Below are 22,398 nucleotides of genomic sequence, written 5' to 3' on the forward strand. Positions count from 1 at the left end.
CCATTCATTTGAACTCTGCCTTGGCTGTTTTTGTGACAGTCAGAACCAACATTGTGTAACCTACCTCTTGGGTTATAACTTTACCACAAGTTTATTTTTATGTTTAGATTATTTGAAAAGCATAATGTATTTGTAGTTGTAAAAAGATAACTTTGTCTCAGGCCACAAAAACAAATGAGGTCTGTGAGTACCTTTGCCCAATGTTTAGTTATTAGAAGCCTGCCCAGGCTTCCCATCTCTGTGAGTGTAGACTTAAATCAGCCTAAGAGTCATACACAGATGGGAATATTCATGGAGGACTCTCCATGTCCTCTTTGAGTCACTATGAGGATAGACTGTGGATTGTGTGAAACTCCTCTGTGAAGGTCAGGGTTCTACCAAGCAGTGACTGTCATGTGTAACTTTCACTACTGGAACAGCCATCGTTAAAAGAAAATCCAGAAGCCAGTGTCTGTTATCAGCAGACCTTGGGTCTCCTAACTCAACAGAGGGCAAACAGCAGAATCGAAGGTCCAAGACCAGAATGGGAAAAACCTGGACAGTATGTCGTGGAAGGGTGGAGCAGGCTGCAAGCACAAATCCTCCAGCATACAGAAGTCCCTTTGGGAGCCATACACAAATGGAACTTGGGGATATGTTTGGATATAAAAGCTTCAAAACCAGTTTTGTCTAGCCATGTGTGAAGGATTGTGCACAAACGAGCTATTTCTGGTGCCTTGGACTCAGCAACTACAACCAAGGGCCTAGAATTTCCAGCATAGGCTGATAAGGGTCCTAGATAGCAGGTGCTGCAAGGGAGGCTATGATGCTCTGCTTTGGCTTCTATTAGGACAATCTTGTCAGCATATCTCCTACTGTCTGTCACTTAGAGCAGTCTCCATCACTGTGGAGTTTCACTTCTTCTGGGGTGAGCTTTCTAGCTTTACTCCTAACACATTGCTTATTAGGAAGAACATTTCTTAAAGCTCTGGCTGATGAACTTGGCCACTGTTAATCCCTAAAAATGCCATTCTTGAGTGGGCTCTACTACCAAGCCATGGAATGTTTAAGACACATGAGCACTGGTTCCAGGAACAAGCTTCCTATGGATCAGGGCCCTGGTGTTAACCCCATAGTGAGCTCAGATTTTACCTCTGAACATCTCCTAATCAGCAGCCTTTCTCCAGAGTATATCCCATGGACCAACAGGAGGGATGACATGGAAATGGGAACAGGGTGTAGAGAAACAGAAGTCTTGGCAGTAAGTGAGGCATCTGAGTGCATGAATTTGGAAGTTTATCAGAAGGACTTTGGTACCTACCTGCTGTGCTTCCATATCCAGGGAAGTGAAGAAAAGGAGGAACTGAGTCATGACATTATGGAGTATCCACAGCACAGACAAGCAACCATGGTCCATGTGGTCCCTCTGGAAGGAAATGGGCAGATGCATGTCCTGTATGTGCAGTGACAAGAGCTGGGGCCCCTCGGTCAGATTCTCTGATTTGGTGCTGCTGGAAAAGCCAGTCTTTGTATTCAGGGCCCACAGCACTACTTCCTATTAATTTGTGAAATAACAGATGACTCTTGTGGGAAGCAGGTATAATCCTCTGTGTGTGATATGGAAAGCACCTTCCCTTTTGCAGAAATTGTCCTTTGTGGTTCCCACTGCTGCATCTAACAGAACCAACACCCAACTGTCTGTCATCCTCATTACTCAGCACATCTCTTAACGATTCATAGAAGTAGCTGACCTGTTTCCCTGGCATTCATGGGGAAATAGATACTTCCAGGCATAATCCCATCTGTGTTTGTGGAGTAGTAGAATGTTGTTTTCTTAGATTTGGGTGAAGAAGTGGCATAAGCTCTGTGGCCTCATGCTTCTGCTTCTAATAAAATACCAACCCATGCCACTCCTCCTTGTAGCTCACATTGTGGCCCCTGTCTCTTTAAAGAACAGGATACTGCGGCCTTCCAGGGCTGCAGCGACTGTGTTACACCAGCAGAGTAAAGAGACACACTGTTGTTAATGGTTGAGCATCCTGTGTCACTTTGCATCAGCAACACAGCCCATTTCAGATCAGCCCTTTCAATGTAGACTGGCCATGCTGCTCCTGTGGTCCTCGCCTGTGACAGGGACATTTTTATATTCAGTACTTGATGCAAGGGGTTGAGTCTTGCTCAGGACTCCTGGTCAGTCCCCTACCCTGAGCCCAGCCACCAGTGTGGCACTCATGCTTAGACTGGAAAGTTACTGACAGCCTCTTCTAAAAGATACTCTCCCAGACTTGGTTGACTGTGTGCAGTCACTTTCTGAGGAACCCTGTCTCGTGACTTCTTGCAGATCTCTTATGTCACCCTCTGTGCTACCCAAACTGAAGTAAGCAAGCATTCTGCACACATAGCTTGCAGACCAGGGGCTTCTCTTCTCAGTTCTCATGCTGTGTACTTAGAGCAGATGGTATCCACTCACTGCTTACTTCAGGCCAACCACCCTGCTAGCTGCTTTTGGATGTATTAACTCCTGTTTTATTTCCATTTCATAATCAGCCAATGATATTTGTTCCTCCATATTACAGAGGAAGTAATGAAAGCTCAGAGTTAAATGACTCTTCTATGGTCACAGAGCAGCATACTATAGCATGGCAGTTTCTGGGGTAAAAAGCCCTCAGAAATATGATTCCTTTTTTAAAAGTAATGTAGATTCACGGTGACCCTTGTAGTCTTCTTTTTGCTCTGTTGACTTGATGGGTTAGTAGTACCTCTGACTAGCCTGGTAGAGACAAATATGTTTCTATAACATAAGGACTCCACGGCACACTGGGGTTAGTTACACTAAGACCAGAGCTGTATATCATCTCTTGCTTAGGATCAAGCACTCATATCACACATTGTTGTAGTGGTATTTGCTCCACCCATGACCTTGCACTATAAAGCCCAAGGAGGTGACACTTCTTGCCCAAGGTCATGGGCGGAGCAGATACCACTACACATTGCTGTTGTCTATGAAAAGCCTCTCCTGCCTCAGCCACTGTGCTTTCTGTTAATCGACAGAGCTGCCAATTCAGTAAAAGCTGTTGTAACACCCTTGGTCACCACAGGTCACTTAGAAGTTCTAACTTCAAGGCCTGGGCAGGACAGCTTCACTTTACCTATTTACAAGCAACCCTTCACCTGACAGAAAAATGTCCCAAATGGGACAATGGCAACATGAGTTGCTGCTGCTGCTGGCATGAGATCTGATGTTAACTTGGATTGTTTTCTCTCAGCTTTTGTCTCTTGCCTTTTTTACTCACTACTTTAACTATAGGTATGAATATAAAATGTATGTCATTGAAAGTAGTAACGATCAAGACAGTACAATTATGTTTTGGTTTCGGTCTCAATACAAATCTGTATGCCGATAGCACGAACTCCCCAGATGTGGCTGAGCGTTCTGCTGACACGGATCATCTGCACATTGTCCTGCACCTGTTCACTCCCATGCTGTTGTTGTGCTGAACACAGAAAGATACCAAGCACCCCACACACTCTGTCTGCCTCCTCATCAAGTAAGGGGCATCTTTTTTAAAAAAATATTCAATTAGTCCTTTGACAATTTCTTACATGGACATAATGCATTTGAATTATTCCCCCAGCTCTCTCTTATGTCCTTCCCATCTTTATCTCCCTGTTACCTCAACCTATCCCTTCCCCAAATTCATGACTTTCCATTGTGTTTCATGATCCATTTGGTTTAACCAGGGCCATTTAACCAGGTGACTATTAGATTAGGACTATCCACTGGAGCCTGGTGGGGTTACCAGTGAGTACACAACTGAAAACAATGGCCTCTTCTTTCTCTGAACCTATCCAGAGAATATAGTTCATCAGTGAGGGCTGGGGACCCTCTAAGTTCCTCCTCCATCCTTTCCTGAGTGCTGGTGGGCTCATTCTCAGGCAGGTAGTGAAGCCATCTGTACCAGTTGAAAGTTCATGCTGGCGATGGCTGTGTGTTGGTCAGAAGATGGCATTTTGTAGTCCTTTCCTTCTTCCATCTCTTACATCCTTTCTACTACTTCTTCCTTGATGTTTCTTGAGCCTTGGGAGGGATGGTATCAATGTTGTGTTTAGGGCTGAGCACTCAGGGGTCATTTATTATCAGGATCTTGTATAGCCAAAGGTTCACCACTAGTTCACCCAAAAGAGGGTGTCTTAGGTAGGTTTCTGTTGCCGTGATAAAGAGCATGACCAAAGGTAACCTGAGGAAGGAAGGAAAGGGTTTATTTAGCTTACATCTCTGAAGTCATAATCTGTTGAGGGAAACAAGAGCAGGGACTCAAGCAGGGCTGAAACATGGAGGCAGGAGCTGAAGCAGAAGCCATGGAGGAACACTGTTTACTGGCTTGCTCTCCATGGCTTGCTCAACCTGTTTTCTTATACAACTGAGGACTACCTGCCTAGGAGTGGCATCACCTCAGTGGTCTGAGTCCTCACACATCAATCATTAATAAAGAAAATGTCACACAGATTTGCCTATGTAAGCCAGATCTTATGGAGACATTTTCTCGATCGAGGTTCACTCTTCCCAACGTATCCAGGTTGTGCCAAGTAGACACAGAACTAAGCAACACAGGGAGGGGGTTGGTTGATTACACAGCTCTGACTGAGGCCGAGAGTAGCAACTGTCTATGGGAACACATAATATATATTTAGAAGGCAATTGGACACTATGCCAATTCAACTGAACAACAGAATTAAGATTCTTCCCTAGGACCTATGATCTTACCACTGTGAGTTTTTGATAGAATTTACAGTAGTAAGTATAGATTCCCTTCTGTGAAGCAGGCTTCAAATCGAATCATAGAGCCATTGGTTATCCCCATAACTGTCTTTTATCAGCAGCTAAGACCCCAAGAAGTACAATTATGCTGGTATAATGCTCAAATTTTTTAAGAAACCTACAGTAGAGTCCAACAAAACCAGTAACAATTATGTAAGCAAATAGCTGCAGGTTAATATGACATCTACTACTATCTGGGACAAGCATGCCAGCATAGGATCAGGTTAACTGGGAAACCCCAGCATTTTCTGAGGATGACACACCAAGTGTGAACAGAGAGATGGTGTGAACAGAGAGAGGCAGTGTGGAGAGAGAGATGGGAAAATGGCAAACATCTTGTCGATGGGGCTAAGTAAGTGTTCTGGGGCCTATGCTGAGCTGTTTAGATGTTGTACTGTTTGGGCTTCCAGAAACGTTACAAACAGTTGGGCTGCCTGGATCAGATTCAACCCTGCTAATGTTTATTGATGTTGCTCTGAGCCCAAGTGAAGCCTGGAGACTCTGTAATGAATAAGATTGATTCTGCCAGGAACCTTGAGAAATGTAGGCCTAGAGAAGATAACCATAACAAAGGAAGGCTGTAACATGTGGACTGAGAGAAGTAGAAAATAGTGCTATGAAATTCTAGTTCTGAGGAGATGGCCATGGGTGTCATGAGGAAGACTGCATCTGAGGTCAATTTTACTGTGAAATGTGAGTTCATGAGATAAAGGAGCACCAGGCCATCTCAAGCTGTGAGCAAGACAAGAGTGAGCACGCATGGAGTAGAAAGGCTGGTGTCACTTGGGAATGGTATGCTGGGTCCTTTAGACAGTCAACCCACTGATAGAAGTGCCAAGGAGTATAACTAGGCCATAATGGTCCTGTGAGACGTGTCCCATTGTCATCTTGGTGTGTAGAAGGACAGAGACAGAAGCAAGCCGAGAGCTCCACTTCAGGGGTTTAAGACTGTGGACCTGACCGGCAGGCCATGTACCTTGCCTAGACAGCTCAATAGATCCAACCCTGTTAGTGGAGGTGTGGATGAACCAGCCCTGCAGTTGTGAGCATGGGAGAGCTGTCCCCCTTACTCATCTGTCTTGTGGTGGTATGGGCAGGAGAGAGACACCCTTCACCCCAACGTATCAATGCCAGAGGCAGCTGGGAGAGCTGATCCTGAGGTCATAAAAGCAGGAGAGCTGTCCCTGACCTCCATCCACTAGCTGCAACACTCAGGAGAGCAGGCCCTATACCTTGCCTAGGCAACACAATAGAGCCAACCCTGTTGGTGGAGGTATGAGTGAGCCAGCACAAAAGTTGTGAGCATGGGAGAGCTATCCCCATTACTCATCTGTCATGTGACAGCATGGGCAGGGGAGAGATGCCCCCCCCCCCACTTATGTCACCACCCATCAATGCCTGAGACAGGTGAGAGAGCTGGCCCTGAGGTCACAGGAGCGGGAGAACTGTCCCTGACACTCACCAGCTGCAACACTCAGGAGAATGGCCCCTAAACCTCACCTGGACAACACAGTACAGCTGTGGGTGTGGGAGAGCCGGCCCTGAGGATGTGAAAGCAGGAGAACTGGCCCTTGCCCCTTGTTCTTTTCTGCAAGGGGTGAACTAGCCAAGGCAATGCTGGAGAGCTCACGCTGGTAGTGAAGACAAAGGAGAGCTGCTAGCCTGACCAACCCTGCAATTACCCAGACCCAGAACCAGGGTTATGTGTTGACCCACCCCAACATTCACTCAATCTGTGATCTGCTGGAGCACAGGATGTGGTCAGTCCTGTGGAACCAGGGCTGCAGGATGTGCATGACACAGGGCAGCTACAGAATGTCCAGGTGGAGTCCAGTGAGGGCCCAGCATTGATGGTGTAGCAGAGACCAGGGGCCTTGAAGCAGACCAATGATTCCTTGCAATGAACACCTGCATGTAAAAAAAAAAAAAATGTATGGATAAAGGGTTTACTGTGTGACTCACTGTGTCACACTGAAGCTTCCATGATGAGAGGTTTTCCCTTTCTCCTTTATTTTTTCCTTTTTTCTCTTAAATTTTATTTTGTTTTATTTGGAGGGGGTGGAAATAGGTGGGATCAGAGGCATGATATGAAAGACAAAAGAATAAATACAAAGAAAGTTTTTTAAAAAAAAGCAAAAACCAAAAAACTGTGGACCTGGGAGAGAAATTTCAATGTGGGAGCAGAGATAGGCAGGGGCCAGAGACTCAGTCAGCAGATCTTCCCACCATTATGAGGGAGGGTAAACAATATCCTAGACACTGTGTGGAAAGCTGAGGGCACCTATTGGCCAAGCAGGGTTGGACATGTGGCTGCTAATATACAATGCCTGTTTATCTAGCATTTGCACCAGGTATAATATAGATTGTTATTTCATGTGTGTGTGGTTTTTTTTTGTGATAGTGAAAGGGCACCCCACTATTCTTTACCACATTCTACTCTTGATGAGCATGTGACTTTCTCCAATAATATGGTGTAAACACAGGAAAGTAGGGGGAGGGATCAGAGCTATTCAGGGGTTTGCCCTTCCCTTCTTTGGAGGAAGGAACTGAATAATGTCCTCATCAGCTCTTTGAATTACCATAAACACACAAGAGTGGTGGGAAATCATCACCTTAGCCTGCCTGTTGATGGAGCTTCCTACATCCTGCATCCCAGTGTCCTGCTCTAGTCCCTGATGCTGATGCTGATGCTGATGATTTCTTTTCTGACCAATCCTGACCCCTTCTAATATATCTTATTTCCTGTCTGATTCTTGACACTCAACTCTGAGAAGGCTGAGATCCACATTCTGCTCCAAGCAGTTCCTAAAGAGGATATAGGTCTTGAGGTCTTTAGTTCTTAGTCTTGAGGAAGAATGACTGTCATTGACAGGTGAAATTTTGAGTTAGCTCACCTTGAATCATTGAGTCACTTCTTCCCAAGGCCTTTGTGTTTTTGTAGATGGGGGGTTGTGTAGATGAGAAAAATGTAGATAGTGCTGGCAACAGGTTCTCAGGACCCCCCAACCAGTGTGTTTCCCTGTACTGTGGGGTATTCTGCTGCTAAGATACCAAACACCAGGAAGTGTGAATGGCTGGAACCTTCATCCATCCATCAGCCAGTTGCTATACAGGGAACAGCTAAGCAGAGGCTGGCATACACAGTGACAGCTTGAGAAAAACAGCAGCATTTAGATAGGGCAGATATTGCTTCAAAACAGAATTCCAACTGGCTTGCAGGCATCGTGTGAAGACATGCAAACGCATCTGCTATGTTATCCCTGCAGCAATATTGGGCTTGTTCTAGGCATGCAAGCTCACAGCTCCTGGTACGATTCTGGACTCTCAGCTATCATGAGAAAACTTCATCCTGACATACCTCTGCCCTTGCTGGGCTGGTGGTGTTGGGCAATGAAGTTGCCTAGGTATATGGGGTAAGAATTCCATGCAGCATGTCAGATTGTGTTGCTGGCTTTACTCCTAATCATAAAATGAGTCTGTTCCCTTCAGAGGAATTGGGTGAGGTTCCCATGTTTTCTGGAAGATTAGGAAAAAACTGACCCTATCATGAGCTTGCACTTTGTGACAAGCACTGCATTTATTACTTTTCCTCGTAGATAAGACAAATACCTGACAAAGGCAATGGAAGAGCTCAGTGTGACATATAGTGTGAGGGCACAGTCCATCAACCCACTAAAGCAGGAGCTTGAGGATGCTTACCACATTGCACCCACAGTCAGGAAGCAGAGAGGAGTAAACACCTAAGCTCATCTTTCTCCTTTTTATTCAATCTGAGACCTCAGCCCATGAATCAGCACATTTAAAGTGGGTCTCCTTACCTCAATTAACTTAATCTAAGTAATCCTCACAGATATGCCCAGGTGCTTGTCTTCTAGGTAATTCTAGGTCCTTTCAAATTGACAATATTAACCATGTCCAGTATTAAAACAAAATTATTGTGCATTGTTTACATAACTCTGTGCTTTCCACTGGTTTTTTTTTAAGTCCTGCCAAGCATTTTCACACAATGCTCTTATTAGTATTTTGCCACATTTTATGTAACATTTAGGACAAAATTCTTTTGTCTCCAGGTAATTAAAAACAAGCATTGAAGCAACAAGCACACTCGGCTAATGGGATACTCTGAGGTATTGGTCAAAATTCCTGATGTATGGCCTTGATTTACATGCAATGGTGGTAATTGTTAGCCAGCACCTTACTGTGTGCCCCTGCAACACAGGAAAATGGAAATATCTATCAAATGGCTCTGAAAAAGATTAACAAATGAATTTGACTGGACTGTTGGGTTCTTAGAGTTTTATTCCAGGACATTACACAGTGCTTAACTCCCTCCCAACATCTTTTACCTGAAAGCTTGAGTCACTTGAACAAGATGTGCAGGTCCTGGTTCTTCATCTATAGACTAGCCTAGTGTTGGGGTAGACAACAGAGTAAACTTCCTCACAACACAGGCATGTTCTCTCTGCACATCATATGGAGTAAACAGTACTAGCAACTTTCAGTCTGTCTTTCTGGTCATGAGCTCAGTTGTCCTTTTGGATAGGCTAAGGATAAAGATGGTAAGAAATCTGAAAGTCTTTGGAATTAGACTTTTGATCTTCTGAGTCTTCTCCAGAGGATTTTCCACAGGAGACATCACCATTCCACAAAATATGATCCCAGCCAGGGAATGGTGCAACCCAGAGTGGGCAAGTCTTGTCACCTCAATTAATACAATCAAGACAATCTCCTATAGGCCTTTCCAGAGGCCCATGGCTTAGGTGATTACAGAGTCTGTCAGATTGTCATTTAGCACTAACCATCACAAACAACCACCTTATATCATGATCAGGTGATTCCTTGAGAATTGATTGGCAAGAAGGACCAGGATTGGTGTCTCAGAACCTAGAACTAAGGTGCCACAAGAGAAAACAGGAAACACTTTTCACTTGCTCTTTACATAGTGGAAACATGCATAAAACCCCTGTGGATAATTAGCCTGGATATCTTGAAAGCCAGCTACTACAAGAGCATAATTCAAGGACTTTGAGAGTATCTGCAGAGCTGTTTAGCTATTGTTGAACAGTGATCCACATTAGAGTTTCCTCAACATCCCAAAACTACTAAGACCTTTGCCCGCGTCCATTTTCCTGGTCTAGGCCTTGTATATAAGAGGATCTAACTGAGGGTTTTGTCTGTGTGGGACCAGCTTCTCTCAGTGTTCCCTACGTTCCTCCTGATAAAGTATGCATGAGAGCTCACTGCTCTTAGTGGCTGAGTCCATTGGTTTGCATCTCTGTTCTTTGCTTTTTACTTATTTATTTGTTTATTTATATTTATATTTAATAGTAGGTTTATAAATGCCAAAGACTGAGTCCAACTCCTTTCTTTTTCAAGATTGTTTTGATTACCCCAGCTCCTTGTATTACCATGTGAGTTTTAGGATTGACTTAATAATTTCATGGACATATATCATGCATTCTTGACAGACTGCATAGAATCTTCAGATCAATCTAGGCATATTACTGTCTTAATATTAAGTTTTTTGATCCATGAATATGAGATGTCTTCCCATTTAATTTATGTCTTTCATTTATTAAAACTCTTTTATAGTTTTATTTTAAATACTCAAACCTCTTTTCTTCAGTTTACTTCCAGTTACTTTATCTTCTACACTGATAATATGAACAGGGTATTTTTTCCTAATTTTTGATTTTGATATTTTTAGTCCCATTTTTACCAGTCCATTCCAGGTACTAACATCAAAAATATCATTAAATGAATGGCTTATAAACAACATTAATTATTCTTTATACTTTGGGGAGCTATGAAATATAATGTCAATTGGCATATTTAGTGTCTGGTGAAGGCCTATTTCCTCACAGTGAATACTCAGTCTTCTCCTTATGTCTTCACATGGAGTAAAGAATTAAGGGAACTTCTCTCAAGCCCCTTGATAGGGTCCCTCCTTCATGACCTTCCTGAAGCCCTTATTTTATACCACACTTACAGCTTGGAATTGCAACATAATGCTGTTTGGGGGGATTCACAGATTCAGTTTGTTTTATTATCTTGCTCTTTTTATCCCCTAAACTTAACTAATTTTTGATTTTTGAGTTCTAGTCTTAAGAGTTCTCTATTTAAGAATGTATCATCTGATAATAGAATCATCTCACTTCTCTTTAATCAGACATACTTTTTAGTTTACATGCATAACGGTTGTGTAAAGGTGAAGAGAGCAGCCACCCTTATTTGTACATGATCTTGGGGAAAACATCCATTGTTCATGATTGACAATGGTGTAAGATGTGGGATTTTCATAATAGTTCTTATGTTGAAAAGGTTCATTTCTACAGTTTTCAACCTCTTTTACTGAGATGTTCATGTATCTGTATGACCTTCATACTATTGCTATGATGTAGTATGTTAATTAAATTTTTAAATGGAGAACTCACCTTACATTCCTGAGATAAACCCCATTTATTCAAAGTAGATAACCATTTTTGTATAGGGCTGAATTTGGTTGTTGGTATTTGTTTGGATGTCTTTTAATATTTGTAAAGGTTATTTTACAATCTTTAAGCGTTATTTTAATATTCATGAGGGTTACCTTACTATTCACAAGGGTTGTCTGCACTTTTTTTTCTAGTCATATCCATATGCTTTGGTATCAGGGTAATACTGATCCATAGACTAGATTCCCTCTGCTCTAAAATTCTAGAAAAATTTGTTAAGGATTACTATTATTTATTCAAATTTTGGGGGGAAAAATCACCAGGGAAGTGAACAAGACCCATGCCTTTAATTTTTACTTTTTATATATATTTTTACATATGCATGCCTTGCATATAGACCAATTTATAAGTCTTTTGTCATTATAAGTTATTAAAATATAACTCAGGTATCTTTGCTTTGTATGAGTATTGAATATTATTGAAACCATCTCTTTCTTATTGAGTAAGTTTTAGTAGCTTTTGATCTCTAGGAATTTTCTATTCCATCTCTGGCATCTGATTTATTGACATACCGTGGCTCACATTATTCCTTTATGCTTCTTTTTCTTTCAGTAAAGATATAGTGGTGTTTTTTTTTTCTTTCCTCCCTGGTTTTGGTAATTTTCTGCTTCTTTCCTTTTTCTCTTGAATGTCTAGCTTAAACATTTTTTAATCATTTCCAGAAAATTTGGCTTGCTAATGCTCTCTATCCTGTTGTTTTTGCTATTGGCATTTCCTGTCTGATCTGGAGTGTCTCCACAGGCTCATGTCTTAAGAACTTGGTTCCCACATACTGGGGCTACTGTGGAGAGTTTAAGATGTGGTGCCTGTGAGTGTGAGTGTAAGTCACTAGGGCTGGGGCTTTGAAGGAGTCACCCACTCTGGATCTGTTCTAGCTCTTTGCTTCATGATCTGAAAACACATGAAGCCCTAGCTTCCACTACACAGGTGAAGGGTCTCTGCATTGCCTCCCCCACCATGATGGGCTGAAATGCCCTGGAACTGTGAGCTAAAATAAATACTTCCTCCATTAGGTTGTTTCTCCCAGGTTTTTGTCACTACTACAAGAGAAGTGAGGTAAATTGTCTCTGTACTCCTAGGTGCCTTTTCTTTTTAGGTTTGGATTCATTTCATCTTTTTTTGTGTGTCATGTTTTTGTTATTGTTATCACTCTTGGATAGTTTGATTTTGGCTGTTAATTTGTTTAGTTTTTGAGAGGGGAGGTAGTTGACTTTTTATAGAACTTGTTATAAATGTCCATCTATGTACTTCTCCATCCAAGATGCCTTTACTTCCATGGCATTTTCATTTTAGTTTTGTACATTCCCTAATTTGTTCTGTGCCTTTTTTTTTTTTTCATTTTCTTGGCTTATTTAGGAGAGCTTCACTTTGCTTTCATGCATTTACACATTTTCTTTTCTTTTGCCCCCACTCTGTCTATGGTTTCTATTTAATTTCATCTCCATGACAGAACATACCCTGGGTGATTCTAACCCTATGAAGCTTGTGGAGATCTGATTTGTTGTCTACCTAGCAGGCCCCTAATGCGGACTTGTGGAGAATGTGGGTTTTGCCATTACTCAGCAAGACTTGTCTGCTGTGCCTAGTTGTGTTGCAGTATGGGTTATGGTTTTGTAAGACAGCTTCTTTAATTTTATTTGTCCATTATTGAGGGCAAAGGATGACTCCAGCCATTGTTTCTGGGTCTTCTTTCTGTTGTGTCTGGTTTTGATTTATATATTTGGGACACTGCTGTTGGCTTCATGATTGATAGTGTTTATGATTATTAGACATTACTGACTCACTGAGTCACAATTTCAAAATGTCTTTTTTTTCCTCTATAATAAAATACTTCCTCTTCCATCTATTTCTTCATTGCTAGAAAAGACGCTCTTTGTTGGTTATTGCTTGCAAAAAGTGCTATTCCCAGGCTTTAACAGTCAGGTTAATTTAATCTTTCAATCCAAAGTATATTTTTTAGATGACATTAGTAGATCCTATTCTAATTTCTTCTTCCAATCTCTATTGATTGAGATGTTTAATCTACTTACATTTATTACGATTATTGATAAGTTAAGGTTTAAACTTTAACTCCTTTTTTCTATGCATCCTGTCTTTTTTTGATAACTTCATTCCTTGTTGACTCATCTATTGCCTTGATTCTGCCAGTATATTTTTAATTCCTTTGAAATTTAGATTAATTTTGTTTTCTTGTTAAAATTTTTTTCTCAACCATCTTGGAAAATATAACCAGCAGTTAATTCAAATTTGCATAATGCATATTAATACTAACAACTTCAAAAAGAGGTGAAAAAAACTTTGCTTCTCAATAGCACCATTCACCCTGCCCTCTTTCTAATGATTTGTCCAATAAATTACATCTTTGTACATGTACACACTTTCAAATCATTTTTAGATTTTATTTTACTTTATTTTATGTATAGGACTGTTTAACCTGCATTTATGCATGGGTACCACATGAGTGCTTGGTGCCTAAGGATGTCAGAAGATGGTGTTGGATCCCCTGGAACTGGAGTTAGGGACAGTTGTGAGTAACCAAGTGGGTGCTAGGACTTGAAGCCAGGTCCTCTGGAAAGGCAATCAGTGCTCTTAACCATCGAGATATTGCTCTAGTCCCAGATTTTAAAAACTTATTGATTTTTGCTGTTCTCTTTCGAACAAATAGCAAAATGAGATTATTACAAACAACATACGTTTACACTGTCTTTCCTAGTATCTGGGAAGTCATCTTACCCTTGTGGTTTCATGCCCTTTCAATTCAACATAAAGATCCCCTTTTGTTATTTCTCAAAGGGCAGATCTTCCAGGAAGTCATCCTCTGTCTTTCTTTACTTGGATATGCCAAGATGTTTTGTCCTTGAGGGTCAACTCCAGGGACCTTAGGCAACTGCTCCGCTGTTGCTGCATGCTATGCAGCTGCTCTGTCATCCCTGCATTCTGGGTAGTGGCTCAGTCACTGTGGGTCTCAACTCCACATGGGGTCACATAGCTAAATGCAGGCATCACAAAAGAATTGGTAACAGTAAAAAGTTTCAGACTATACAGTGACTAGTGCTTAAAACTTCAAAGTTAGTGAATGCATAAAGATTATGAACATGCCAGTCCTGGCCCATATTTTGTCACATGACTCCACTACAGCTTTGGTTCTGAACATACAACACACACAGTGTTGGCACATTGCACTGTGCACACCATCACGACACACAATACCAACAGATGCTGCCTGGAATACCTGGTTCAGATTTGAGATCATTGTGTTTTAAACAGTGATGTTTTTACTGAATGTATAAAGTTTTCTGCTCTTACAGAAACAACAACTTAATTATAGAAAACAAAGATTTGGGTTTTTTTGTCATCCCTCAGCCTGTAAGTAGCAAATTAAGATAACATTGGATTAAATTGTATTGGAATGATAGATTTTACAAATTTCTGACTCATGTTTCATCAAAATCTGCTAAATGAATTTTGGCTTGGGATTATGATGGAATTTCTAACAAGTTCTGAAATGGCCCTAAATATGTCTATCATTTTTTTAAACTACATATTCATGTGAAATGGTATTCTCAGCATTGGAAACTATAAATTCAAAATATCTATGGACTCTGGGAAATACTGAAGATGCACCATCTCCTGTGGTATCAAATATTGTTAGGATTTAATTCTTTATGTGAAAATAAACAAGCCCATCCCTCTTGCTAGTATGCAGAATTGTTTTAGTTTGTAATAAATGATAGAATTATATGTGTGGCAAAGAATCATTTATCTATGACTTATTATCAGTAAAGACTTGATTTCTATACCCATTTTATATACCTGTACACTCAACGTCACATGCAGATCTTTTGAGGAAGAAAGGTGTATGATGGTATAAAATGTAAGACGCCCTGATCAAATCCCTAGTCATAGTCTTCATTGTAAAAGGGGGTTTGGCTAGGTGAAGAATTTTAGGCTAACTCTGTAGACCTTGCCAGGAGAGCCTCCAGAGTCAGTCCTCTAGGGAGCTGTTTTCCCCTGTGTTTTCCCTGTCTTTGACTCTCAGGTAAGCCTTGATGTGTCTGGACATGGGACCCTCTTGTGTATATTTTGATTTTGCTTTGTTAATATTCTTTAACCTAGGATTTAATTTAAAAAGTTTTCAGCTACTATTTTTTCTGGTATTTTTTTTCTGACCCTCTCTTTTTTTCCTCCACCTCTTGATTTCTAAGGAACACCTAATGATAGTCCTAGTGAGGCTCCTCAGACTCCAAGGCTCATATACCTCCCCCTCCCTCCCTTTTCCTTTCCCTCCTTCCTCCCTCCCTCCCTCCCTCCCTCCCTCCCCTCCCTCCTTCCTCTCCTCCTTTCCTCCCTCCCTCTCTTTCTTTCTATTTCTCAGACTAAGCCCTCCAGCCCTCCTAAGGACTGTTCATTTTACTGGTACTACTTAACTCCAGAAACTAGATTTAGGATTTTTATTTACCTGCATAATTTGTTTCTATATTGACTTCATTACTTGGTAAATTGTCATTTCTGTAATTCCCTTGAATTTTTTTACTCAAACTTCCTTTTATTTCCTTGGACATATTTATAACCAAGTTAAATGTATTGTCCACTGTAAGAAATATTGAATATGAGTCTGTTCAATCAAATACTATAAAGCTTATATTTATGAGAAGTAATTCAAATCTTTCACTCTCCTCCACATTGTAAAAACTTCTATGCAAATGTTTTTAAATTTTAAATCCCCTCCCCCCCCCCCACCCAACATAGTAAAATCACTGTTTGCACAAGGGTCCTGCTGTGTTCTTGGATAACTGGTCAGTGGGGAAAGCCTGAGGTCAGATCCCAGGCAATGGGGGAAAGACATAGAATACAAACCTAGTGCACTTCTGTCTCTGGGTTCATCTTCCCCCCGCTTTGGCGAGCTGACACCCTCTTGATGTTGCCTTGTCTAGACACTTCAATTGGAATGGAGGTCTCTTTCTTTGCAGCCCTGAATTCATTTCTAACACTACTAATTCCTAACTGTGAGCCTTGTCAGAAGACTTTTTGTTGCTTGTTCTTGCTTCTTGTGTCAACATCATCATACTTTTATTTCTTTTTGTCTCTGCTGATTTTTAAAGTACTTTATGACCACTCTAGTATAAAATCTCCCCTCTCTGGAGTTTGTTCTGATTGGTTCTTGGTTGCAGTAGGTTTTTGTTTGTTTGTTTGTTGTTTTGTTTTGTTTTTCTTGTTGCTACTTGTTTGATCTTTTTCCATGACTAACGCTGCAGATTGTTTTTTATAATCTGTGTGGTATGAATACTGAGTTCTCCACGAGTTTGTTTTATAAATTCCTGGATTTATCCATTGTTCTGTTTTTCAATGCCCAGCTTAGGGGTTGGTATAAACTAGTGGTGTTCTGAGAATCCTGGAAATGGTTTTCTTAAATACACTGCACATCTTCAGCTCTTTGCCAGGGGCATCCAGGTGCTAAGAGAGGAAGCTTCTTAACTTTCAGTCCTTAATTAGTGAGCCCCAAGGTTATTCCAAGGTTAATTCCTTCCTTTTCCTTTGCTTTTCCAGAGCAGACTCACAGCCTCTTAAATCCACCCCCTGTGGGGGTGGGTTCCCTAGAATTTCCAGGCTTTCCTTTGAGCTCTTAGGGAAGCTGCTGTTTATCCTACAGAAATCACAGCCTTGGGCCGGGAGAAGTAGGCTGCAGCCACTGTTGGGTTTTTTGTTTTGTTTTGTTTTTTTCCCAGTGCCCTGAAGATAGGCCCTCCAGCACTCTATTTTGAGAACATAGATTTGTCATGGGGCCTGCGGGCTCCCAGAAATGCTGAAGGAAGCCCAAACCCACACAAATCTCTCTCGCCATTTTCATCGGAGCAGCCACGCCTGCTGTCTGCTAGGAGAGTGGGAGCCCAGAGCACCAAGTTAGAAAGCCATGGTCCTCACCGTCTTACTGGAACCCAGTGTTCCACTGGTTTGTTTCCCTTGGACTGACAATTCTTGATTCATTCTGTGGCTTTGCAATCACCACAGTTGGGGTGGAGCTCCCCACTTCATTGTTTTTATGGTTGAGTTTATTGTTCTGCAAACCCATAGGTTATTTAGTTCTCCGGGTTTTTATAGCGTTGTGTTCTAATTCATGACATGGCCCCTGCTGCCTCTGAGGCTTATGTAGTCACCTGTGTGATGATCCTACCCATAAAGCCTTGCTCCTCCCTCCTGTTGCTTCCCTCTCCCTGACCCTCATTGCTTGGCATAGAGCATCACATGGACCCTCCTGTTTCCCTCAAGATGCTGAACTGTAGCCACTCTCTTCCCTGGTCCCATCTCATGAACTCCTCTTAGTTATGTGACCTCAGATGAAGAGTCTCACCCCAAGAAACAGTTGGCCCCTGGGTGGCAGTTTGCTGGAACTGTGTGCACGACTGAGTGTTCAACATGTATGCATGCAGCATGTTTGTGGTGTTTTCCGTTATCAAGAGGAATTTGAGCATTATGGTACTTTCAATGGAATGACTTATCCATAGGAGGATAAAACATAATTTTGCTTCAGAACTCAAATGTTAATGAATGAATTATTATTGTCCTGAACATGGAGTATTTGGGGGTATGGGACATTCTGGATTCACAAACACTGAACCCATTGAAGTGATTGGTACACACCTAAGAACTGCTCAGGGTAAACAATGTCCAGGAAGTGATACCATTACCTTTGGAGAATGCAATCAAGTAGGTTCTAAGACAATAGGACCCACAGAGAAACATAAAAGGAACTACAATCAAGGCCTCATATGACAGCCAACTCAATTCATACTGAAATACTGTTCCATTTGCATAACTAACTTACTTCTGGAAAGTTCTGAGGCAGGAATCTGACTTTCCCACCCTGTGTTAAAACTCACATGTCCAGCCGGGTGGTGGGTGGTGCACACCTTTAATCCCAGCACTCAGGAGGCAGAGCCAGGCAGATCTCTGAGTTCGAGGCCAGCCTGGGCTACCAAGTGAGTCCCAAGAAAGGCACAAAGCTACACAGAGAAACTCTGTCTCAAAAAAAACCAAAAACCAAAAACAACAACAACAAAAACCCTCATATGTCCGCCGACCCACCACAGGTATTCCCCTGGAAGTCAGAGTGAAAGGCTAAGATGTCCTACTTTTTTGACCTGCTGTTCTCTGGTGTTCCAGATCTCCATAAGGGCTCAGGTGGTTGGTGTTTGCACCATCTGGGGAGGTTGTAGACATTTTTGGTTATGGGGTTTGGCTGACAGATAAACCACTACATGGATAGGCTTGAGAATTAAAACCTGATCCACTGCGCTAGAGTTCCCTGCTTTCTGCCCCGAATGCAACATGACCAGCCACACCAAGTTGCTGCACACATGCCAAGCCACTCCTCTGCCTCTCAAACCACACATCTAAACAAACCTTCCCTTCCTTCAGCTGCTTCTGTAAGGCATTTGGTCAAAATAACACCGAAGTAGCTAGTAGACTAGGTCTCTGTCTTCACTCCCAACACCCTGGTTGGGGTTCCTTCACCTCATGCCTTCTTAGTTGTGGGATGTCTGCCTTCTCCAGGCTTTTTACCCATCATCCCTCTATGAGCCAGCCAAAGAGAAATTGACAGCTTCAGGTCAGATCCTATACTACAGAATCGTCACGAGGTCAAAGTTGAGGCCACCTCTTTTCTCCTTCTGTTATGGCTGATTTTACTTGGGTCTCAGAGTACACTCTACATTTTATTAATTGCTCCGCAAACATAGGAATCTGTCTCTTGACAGTGAGTCCTCTGCTTCCTGTGCTTTCCTACAGTACCGCCCTGTGGTATGGGTCAGTAATCAGCATGTTCCTCCACCTCTTATCCCTAAGGTTCAGCTCATCATGAAGCCTACAAATCTTGTGGCAATATGCCTGACTCACTGGATCAATGATGAAAAACTCTACCCACAAAGGTCTGCATTACAGTTCTGTCCATGTGGAGCTCACATTACTATGTTCATTTGGGGTGGGGTATTGGATATTGAACCTAGGGCATCATTCATGCTGGTCCGGCATGCTACCACCAAGCTACATTCCACGGCTGTATGCCCTGTCACAGAACTGCATTTCAGTTGTATGTATTCTAAAGTAACAGAACTACTCTTCTTTTCAGACCTTTTAGAAATACAAATTGTCTTTAACACAACTGGAATTTGTGATGTTTGGACAGATGTTCACATTTTTATTGCCATGGCATAAATTAGAAAGCTTTCACAATGCTCTCTAATAAAACTTTAGTCTATGTCTTCTTTTCCAAATGGTGTTGCAGTAAAAACTTTTGGCCATTCCTATTAACTAAAATAATAAAGCAGCTCCCTTCCGCGGCCTCTGTTTCAGTTCTGCCTCCAGGTTCCTGCTTTCAGTTCCTCCTTGGATCTCCCTGGATGATGGAATGCAAGATGTAAGATGAAATAAATCTGATCTTCTCAAGTTGCTCTTGGTCATGGTGTTTTACCACAGCAATAAAAATCCTAACTAAGACCAAAATTGGTTACCAGAAGTGAGGTATTTCTGTGACAAATCTGACCATGTATTTTTGAGAGGATTGTGGTAACATTTGAACTTTGAGCTGGAAAAGTCACTGAATGTTCAGAGCTTAAAAGACATGTTGAAGGAACTTAGAAGAATGTTCAAAGCAGTAAAGATGGAGGCTTGGCTTATGAAGTTCAGGTAAAAAAAATAACTGGGGGTCCTTTAAAGGTGCTAATGGGTTGTCTGATATTTTGAATTAAGAACCATTAAAGTGTGAAATTTTTGCTTTGTTGGACAATTGATATTATCAGCTAGGGTTGGGGAATCATCTAGGATTAAAAAGAAACCAGCATCACTGAGGGAAGTATTTCCTCAGGGTCAGTGCACAGAAGCTGTGGTACAGAGGGAACCAAGGTTGTACCTCCTGCTGACAGCTGAGCTTGGTAACATATAAGTCACCAGGTAGTACAGGTTCTGAAGACATGAAGGAGTCGTGGAATGCAGCTGAGGCTTGCCACTGTGTGGTAAGGTTGGAGTCCCTGAAGAGAGGCTTTGGGAGGCCAAGGGTGATGGAGAAGCCTCAGTTGAAATAGAAGTCACAGGACTGAAGGGGTCATGTTTAGAAGTTGAAGCTTGGCACCATGTGGCAGGCTCAGAATCACCAAGAGGAGCCCATGCCAGGCTTCTGGTGAGGGTGCAGTTGCAGTGGAAAGCTAGCACTTTGCAAATGCCAGTAGCATGGTAGGGCCACTAAAGACAGCATCAGATAGGGGTGGAGTTAACCTGAGCTTAAGAATTGACACTGCCAGGGCCCTTTGGAGCCTGGAGGATCATGAGTGGGTCCCAGACGTCAAGCACTGAACTATTTACACTGTTGGATTTGGGTTTTGCATTGATTTTATTTGATTGTGTCTGTACCCTGATTCCTCCTTCTTGGAGTAAAAAAGTAAATTATTTTTGAATTTACAGGCAACCACAGTTCAGAGACTTTTTTGGAATTTTAGAAAGACTGGATATTTTAGAGAGACTTTGAACTTTGAAAGACAGTTTGAATGTTTTAAAAACACTGAACTTTTAAAGCATTTGATATTTCAAAGACTGAGGGGCTTTTAAAGTTATACTATGTTCATATTGTGATATTAATATGAGATCTTGGGGATGAACAAAAAAGAAAAAGGTTATTGTTTAATAGTGTCACATCAGTGTGTAACACTGACAAGGAATTAATTGTCCTGGATATTTTTCTGTCAACTTGACACAAGCTGGAGTCATTTGGGATGGAGGATTCTCAACTGAGAAAAATGCCTTTATATGTTTTCCTTCAGCAACTCTATAGGGGATTCTCTTATTTAGTGATTGATGTAAGAAGGCCCAGCCAATTGTGGTGGTACTATCCCTGGGTAGGCAGTCCTGTGCTGTAAAAGAAAGCAGGCTAATCAAGTAAAAAAGCAGCACTCCTCCATGGTCCCAGCATCAGCTCCTGCTTCCAGGGTCCTGCCCTGACTTCCCTAGATGATGATCTATAACTTGTAAAGTGAAATAACCCCCTTTATCCCTAAATTGCTTTTGGTCATGAAGTGTTTAAAATGAAGTGTATCCTGCAAAAAATCATAGCCCATGGTTCTTGCTCTCCAGAGGAGAGTGAAGTTGGATGTAAACCTGGAGACTTGGTGGGAGGCTGAAAGCCAGGTAGACTTGCAAATATCCCCTGACTTGAGTAGAAATTGCAAGGTTGTGGGATCCGGGGTTAAGGAATACTTGTTCTTGCACAATGGCAGGCTGTCCCCAGTGATAGAGGACCATTGAATTACCTTCCTTTCCTGTTTGGGGAAGAATCCAAAAACACCAGAAGCAACAGAAGATTCTAATAGTCCTGGACATGGAATATAAGGAAGGCCCCGAACTGAGCATCTACAGGAAGAAGATGAGGGTGTGGGAGCTTCAGATGCCTGAGAGTTGATTTTTTTGTTGTTGTTCTTGTTTTGTTTGGTCTTTGCCAATTCTGACTTTTTAACTTACATTTCTACTGTTTAGGTAGCAAGACAAAATAGTCTAATATCTAGAAATCACTTGAAAGCATTATCCCCCAAGATCCTTTTCATAGGAAGCTACAGAATGATGTTTCCCATGGAAAAGAAGGTAAAACAGACAGAGGAAGACTGGGAGGTAGCAGTCACATGACCCAGAGCAGGGCTCCTGGGTGTTGGTCGAAGACAATATCCCCAGTGTAGCACTGGCCAGGGATCAAGGCATATAGAGGGTTCTTGAGATGGCTTCCAGATGGATGCCTGAAGTATTAATGTAAGTCAGTTGCCTAATTCTGAGAGTGTTCATTGTTGAATTCACCCTGAGGACACAGTAAGGTAAGTGAGTTACTGTGGCAGGAAACAGATATGGGTGAAAAGTATGGTCTAATCCAAGCATGAGCCATCTGCCAGCAGTGTCCTCTCTGTTAGGATTGTGGAATGTTCCCTAGTATCTGCATGCTGTCAAGTAGGACTATTCAACGCATGGGTTAAAGGGCATGCTCAGAAGGTGCATGTTGGCAGGAGCCCTCCATTCTTTGTAGTGGAAGCTGATACTGGGAACTGTATCATTGGAGATCCACAGAGATGCATTCAT

At 41.9% G+C, this 22,398-nt stretch overlaps 1 protein-coding gene across 19 annotated transcripts in view; it reads left to right on the plus strand.

The window, feature by feature from the left end:
- Positions 1–22,398, plus strand: part of Myt1l (myelin transcription factor 1 like) — a 399,212-nt gene that overhangs the window by 173,996 nt on the left and 202,818 nt on the right. The gene's annotated exons all lie outside the window — the stretch shown is intronic.

This window comes from Onychomys torridus, chromosome 21 (genome assembly GCF_903995425.1).
Source record: "Onychomys torridus chromosome 21, mOncTor1.1, whole genome shotgun sequence".
Lineage (NCBI taxonomy): Eukaryota > Metazoa > Chordata > Mammalia > Rodentia > Cricetidae > Onychomys > Onychomys torridus.